General features: G+C 49.5%; 1 pseudogene; it reads left to right on the top strand.

Moving 5' to 3' along the window:
• Positions 1 to 2,349: 2,349 nt before the first annotated feature.
• On the top strand, positions 2,350 to 2,556 carry LOC142260379 (U2 spliceosomal RNA; annotated as a pseudogene).
• The last annotated feature ends 3,909 nt before the right edge of the window (positions 2,557 to 6,465 follow it).

Here is a 6,465-nt window from a genome sequence, read left to right on the forward strand (position 1 = left end):
GTCTGGACCAGGGAAATGCAGTGGATGTTGTGTATATGGACTTTTCAAAAGCTTTTGATACGGTGCCACACAAAAGGTTGGTACATAAAATGAGAATAATGGGGATAGGGGAAAATATGTGCAACTGGGTTAAAAACTGGCTCAGTGATAGGAAACAAAGGGTGGTTATTAATGGTACGTACTCGGACTGGGTCTCAGTTCATAGTGGGGTACCACAGGGGTCAGTATTGGGCTCGCTTCTTTTCAACATATTTATAAATGACCTTGTTGGGGGCATGCGGAGTAGAATTTCAATATTTGCAGATGATACTAAACTCTGCAGGGTAATCAATACAGAGGAGGATAATTTTATATTACAGGGAGATTTATGTAAATTGGAGGATTGGGCTGAGAAGTGGCAATTGAAGTTTAATGTAGATAAATGTAAGGTCATGCACTTGGGTAGAGGAAATAACATTTATGATTATGTACTTAATTGTATAACACTGGGTAAAACAGACACAGAAAAAGACTTGGGTGTATGGGTGGATGGTAAACTTCACTTTAGTGGACAGTGTCAGGCAGCTGCTGCCAGGGCTAATAAAATAATGGGATGTATTAAAAGAGGTATAAGTGTTCATGAAAAAAATATAGTTCTACCTCTCTACAAGTCACTAGTGCGACCGCACTTAGAATACTGTGTACAATTCTGGTCCCCGATATATAAGAAGGACATAGCTGAACTGGAGAGGGTGCAGAGAAGAGCGACCAAGATTATTAGAGGAATGGGGGGGCTGCAATACCAAGACAGGTTATTAAACTTGGGGTTATTTAGTTTGGAAAAACGAAGGCTTAGGGGGGATCTAATCACAATGTATAAATATATGAGGGGACAGTACAGAGACCTTTCCAAAGATCTTTTTACACCTAGGCCTGCGACTGGAACACGGGGGCATCCGCTACGTCTTGAGGAAAGAAGGTTTAATCATAATCACAGACGAGGATTCTTTACTGTACGAGCAGTGAGACTATGGAACTCTCTGCCGCATGATGTTGTAATGAGTGATTCACTACTAACATTTAAGCAGAGCCTGGATGCCTTTCTTGAAAAATTTAATATTACCAGTTATGTATATTAGATTTTATGACAGGGTATTGATCCAGGGAACTAGTCTGATTGCCGGATGTGGAGTCAGGAAGGAAATTTTTTCCCCATTGGAACTTGTTTGCCACATTGGGGTTTTTTTTTGCCTTCCCCTGGATCAACATGTTAGGCTACGGGTTGAACTAGATGGACTTAGAGTCTCCCTTCAACCTTAAAAACTATGATACTATGATACTATGATACTATGTAAATAGCATATAGATACCCCACAAATGCAGATAAAAGTAGGTTATGGGAAAAGGGGGAAGAGAGAAACAGGAAAATAGTGGAATAAAGTATACCTTCCAGGTGGGAGAGGAAATGGCAGCACAGCCAGTGGAGGTGAAGCAAGGGGAGCCTGCAACTAAAGAGTTGAGAGCGTTATCACATGGTGACTGAGCCTGATTGTAACGGGAGCATAGAGGTGCCGATCCTGTCTTACCTGCGTTGGTGTAGAAGTGGGTGTCCTGTGGTGGAGTCAGCTATGTGCAGTGGTGGCCGTGGGTTCTTTTATGTGCGACCGTAGTAATAGCTGCGCCCACTTCCTGTATGGGAGTGGAATGCAGTGAGGGTAATGGAACGCACGCCTGCGCATTTGTGTTTAACGTCGCGCATGTGCAGAACGGAGAAAAGGCTGCGCTCACTTCCTAATGAAAGGGAGTGAGACGCATCTGGGAAGAGAAGGGAAAAGATTAGGGTTTGGGGATGATGAAAGGGCTTTCTACGGGCAAGGATGGCAAAGGGTGGCAGTGACGGAAAGTCAGGCAGCATGTCCTGTCCTGTCCTGTCCGTCCGTCTTTTTGTATCATGAATTGGAAAGACTGCAAGGGGGAGGGGAGGTGCTTGTGTCCAAAAGGAGGAGTTATTCAGATTCATTGCAGTGGGCGGCGGCTGCAAAAAGCACAATTCTTCTTGTTTTTGCTCTGCAAAACAGCCTTTTCAAGGGTTGGCTTGGGTGACAAAATGTCTTCTGTAGGCGTGGGTTTGTCTCCCTCTCCCTAAGATGTGTCCGGTATAGGCCAGGGTGCCACTCAAGGCCGTAACCAATTCGGGTTATAGCTTCTCGGCCTTTTGGCTAAGATCAAGTGTAGTTTCGGAGGACGCTACCTTGGTCGGTACTGGAAGGTGCCTGGGATTGCACGTCTGCCGGCCTTGAGGAAGTGTGTGAGCCTTCTGGTGACACATAGCCCTCTTGTGCCTGGACGGTTCCCAGGCAACGGGAGGCGATCACCTTTGTTATTTTGAAGTCCTACTGATAAACAGAAAAAAAAAAAAATTAAATATGTTCTTATCAGTTTAATATCTGATACGTCCCCTCTCTGGGGACCATATATTAAATGGATTTTTAGAACAAGGAGATGGAAAAAATCTTGCTCTGTCCACTGCACGCATTGACCTGGTATTGCAGTACCTCCAGGACCGGTGCACCCCTTCTTAACCCAGTTTCCAAAAGCAGAACTCAATTCACCTGATTCAAATGAGCCCCATTAGTGAATTGAAAGAAAGCAAAAACTTTATATGCACCTCAATTTGGCCAATTCACTTTTCACACTTTCACCCTTTTTTTTATCTTTCACACCTTTTACTTACTTTATTGATGCAAAAAGCTGTGCCAAATAGCAAACTCATCTCCACTCAACTTGACCAACTCTGCTATGTCCCGTGCAGTATCTTATTCTCAGTCTTATCTAGATCATTTGCAATTGAATAGAATAGATCCCTTTTGGCTGCTTATGACTGTGTAAAATATGTAGTTTTACTGGGCTGGGATGAGAGAATCCATTGAAGCATGGTGTAGGGATTGTGGTTCCTGTGTGCTAAGAAGAGAGGCTGGCACCAGCCAGAAAGCCCCATTGCAGCCAATAATCACTTAATAACTTTTTCAACTTGTCATCATATGGGAGGCCTTCCATTCCTTGTAGTAGTCTAGTTGCCCACCTTTGAACTGACTCTAACTTCTGAATGTCCTTATTAAAATGTGGAGCCCAAAACTGGTTCCCATATTCCAGATGTAGCCTTACAAGTGATTTATAGAGGTGTAACAATACGTTGGGATCACGGGATCTAATCTCCCTTTTTATACACCCTAAAATCTTGTCCCAAGCAGCATTCCATCAGCCTCTGGAAGGTTCCTGGCGCATTGCACAGCTCGAAGGGCATGCTTTTGAACTCGCAGAGACCCATAGGGGTGGCGAAGGCGGTCTTCTCCCGGTCTGCCTCAGCAACGGACACTTGCCAATAGTGACTAGTGAGATCAAGGGTAGAAAAATAATTTGCAGTTCTCAATGCAGCTAGCGATTCCTCAATACGGGGAGTGGTGCCGTCCTTCTTTTTTAACAGGATCAACAGAGCTGCCCAAAGGCTACAACTGTCACGGATAACCCCAGCCGCCTTCATGTTGCTCAACATGTCCTTGGTACACTGGCAATGTGAAGGTGGTATTGGCTTATAGCTCTCTTTGATGGGTGGGTGTGCACCTGTGGGGATGTGGTGTTGGACCCCTTTTATTCCCCCAAAATCTAGCGGGCTTCCCACCGGTAACCCGCTCCCCAGCTTGGATGGATGCTGAGGGAGCCCCTTTTGCCCGCAGGCTCTGGCCCTGGGAACTGTAGCCTTGGCGGTGACTGTGCTTCCCTCTACGGTGTGAGCTGTTGCCTTCAATCGGGTCTTGACTGCTGGGAAACCCTGGAGGTTCCTGTCGCTAACGGATTTGACCGGTTTTACGGCGACTCCTAGCCTGGTCGGGGTCCGTAGGCCCTGCCGGATGGTGCTGGCTTCTCTTCACTCCCCGATCTGGTACCGGCGGGCCACCGCCCATCCCCGGTCCGTACGGTTCACTCCAATCAGCCTCTCCTGCAGAAGGTCACCACCGTCTGCCAACCTTGCTGAGTGCCCGGGCCACACACCCGGACACGGTCAGTCTCCTCTCCTCTTCACTTCTCTAACTCCAAAACTGATCTCTAATCTGACTCCTTTTCCCGCCTCCAGGACTGTGAACTCCTCGGTGGGTGGGATCAACCGCCTGGCCCACCCCCTGGTGTGGACATCAGCCCCTGGAGGAAGGCAACTAGGATTTGTGTTTAGCTTCGGTGTGCCTAGCCGGAGTGTAGAGTGTGTTGGTGTAGTACCTGTGACGACCTGGCTTGTCCAGGGCGCCACATTCCCCTATAGTAAAATGCAGACCGTCCGCGGGCTGCCCGTCCATCACCGGTTTTATTTTCACAACTGAAAAAGAATAAAACGGTAAAACATGTAAAAGCATCATAAACATTTTACAACGGTACAGCTTCCGCTCTTCTCCCACCCAAACAACCTGGCCCTGATGCTGCCCCTAAGAAGCGGGCAGCACCCCTTGACCCCAGTCCAGCACCAAGTTGCCCGAGCGGGTTCTGTGTCTTTCAGGGGGCCCACGTCCAAGGGGACCCCTGAACCCCCGGAGGATCGCCACCGGTTACGGTAGTGGCGGGCCTAGGCCATCCCTTTCCTCCAGGCCCATCCTCCCAAATCAGCCTCTCCGGAGGCGGTAACGGTGTCAAGCCAACAAACATTTTTATTTACATTGCACTAAGTTTGTGGTTGCCCTGCAAGTTCTCGGGCTTGTCCGTAAGCAGTTCCTTACGCAATGGTTGCACAGTCCCTACGGGGACAACAGTTGCCGGCAACGGCCGGTTTAATCACGGTTCAATCAGGTAAACTTCTTTGGTTGATCATCTTTACTTATCATTTAAAACTTTCAAACTGGTACACTCAACACATAAAGCCCCCCCCTTTTAAAGAGTAGTTTCCCTGTACCTAAGTGGGGGTCTACCTAGGTTGGGGCGAGTGGACCTTCGGGGTCCGGTGTCAGTGGTGACAGGCAGTGGGGCAGAGGGAACAGTCAGTTCCTCCTCCCTGCTATCATGTGGGGCAGGCGGAGGCGTAGGGGAGCTGGGTACAGGTACATCCCTGGGCACTGGCTCGCGGTTAACCGTTTCCATCATTTCTTCATCCACGGGTTGTGGGAACAGTATCACTGGAAGGATCACCGCACCGTTCTGTGTAGGCCAGTCTGCTGGAAAATCACCCATCATGGTGTGGATTACCTCTTTTTCCTTCTCCACTGGACTGGGAACTGGAGCCTCATCCGCTACTCTCAATGCTGGTGGGCACTTCTTCAGGTGGTCTCGGGAAACCGTGGCCAAAGTCCCCCCCTGGTCACGGCTGATCTGGTAGGCCTTCCCATTCTCCCATCCTGTGGGCTGGACTAGATACGGGGTTTTTTCCCATTGATCATCCAGCTTGTGGGCCCTTCTTTTCCGCTTCAGCACTACATCCCCAGGTTGGAAGGAACCGGCAGGCGCCTTCTTGTTGAAGCACTGCTCCTGTTGTCCCCGACTCCGGCACAAGTTCTTTTCAACATACTCCTGGACCTGTCGGTACTGTGTCCTCCGCCGAGTGTCCCATTCAGCTGTCGACAGGAGTGCTTCTGAAGCTTCCAAGCCCATTTCCAGATCCACTGGTAGCCGGCCGGGACGAGCTCTCATCAGGTATGCTGGAGTGCATTTCGTAGAGCTGGAAGGGATGTTGTTGTACATATCGACCAGGTCAGGTAGCTTCTCCAGCCACAGGTTCCGCTCTTCCAGTGGTAACGTCTTGAGGAGGCCCAGGACCAAGTGGTTCATCTTTTCACAAATGCCATTGGTTTGGGCGTGGTAAGGCGTGGTCCGGATTTTCTTGCAGCCGTACAACTGGCAGAATTCCTGGAATACCTCTGCTTCAAAGGCCGGACCCTGGTCGGTAAGCACCCTCTCCGGGTACCAATGCGGTCAACAGAAATAAGCCTGGAAAGCCTTAGCAGCGGTGCGGCCGGTTAAGTCCTTAACTGGGACAACCACCAGGAACCTCGAGTAGTGGTCTACGATGGTCAGAGCGTAGGTGTACCCACTTCGGCTGGGGGTGAGCTTTACATGGTCAAGGGCAACCAGCTCCAGCGGTTGGTGTGTAATGATCGGGTGTAGGGGTGCCTTCTGGCTGGCCTCGTCCTTCCTTCTCAATGCGCAAGGGCCACATTCTCGGCACCAGGCCTCCACAGATTCCCGCATTCCACTCCAATAGAACCGCTCTCTTAACAACATCTCTAGCTTCTTCCACCCGAAGTGCAATGCACCATCATGGTATGCTTGCAGGACGGTGGGCACGTTAGCCTGGGGAATCACCAGCTGGCGGATCTTCTCGTGAGTCTTTGGATTAATCAGCTCGCGATACAACTTCCCCTGGTGTAGGTATAGCCGGGTCCGTTCTTGCCACAGACGTTGGGCTTCGGCAGGGGCAGCAGGGTCTATCCCAGCAGAACCCTGTTCCAC

This window comes from Anomaloglossus baeobatrachus (genome assembly GCF_048569485.1).
Source record: "Anomaloglossus baeobatrachus isolate aAnoBae1 chromosome 11 unlocalized genomic scaffold, aAnoBae1.hap1 SUPER_11_unloc_1, whole genome shotgun sequence".
Taxonomy (NCBI): domain Eukaryota; kingdom Metazoa; phylum Chordata; class Amphibia; order Anura; family Aromobatidae; genus Anomaloglossus; species Anomaloglossus baeobatrachus.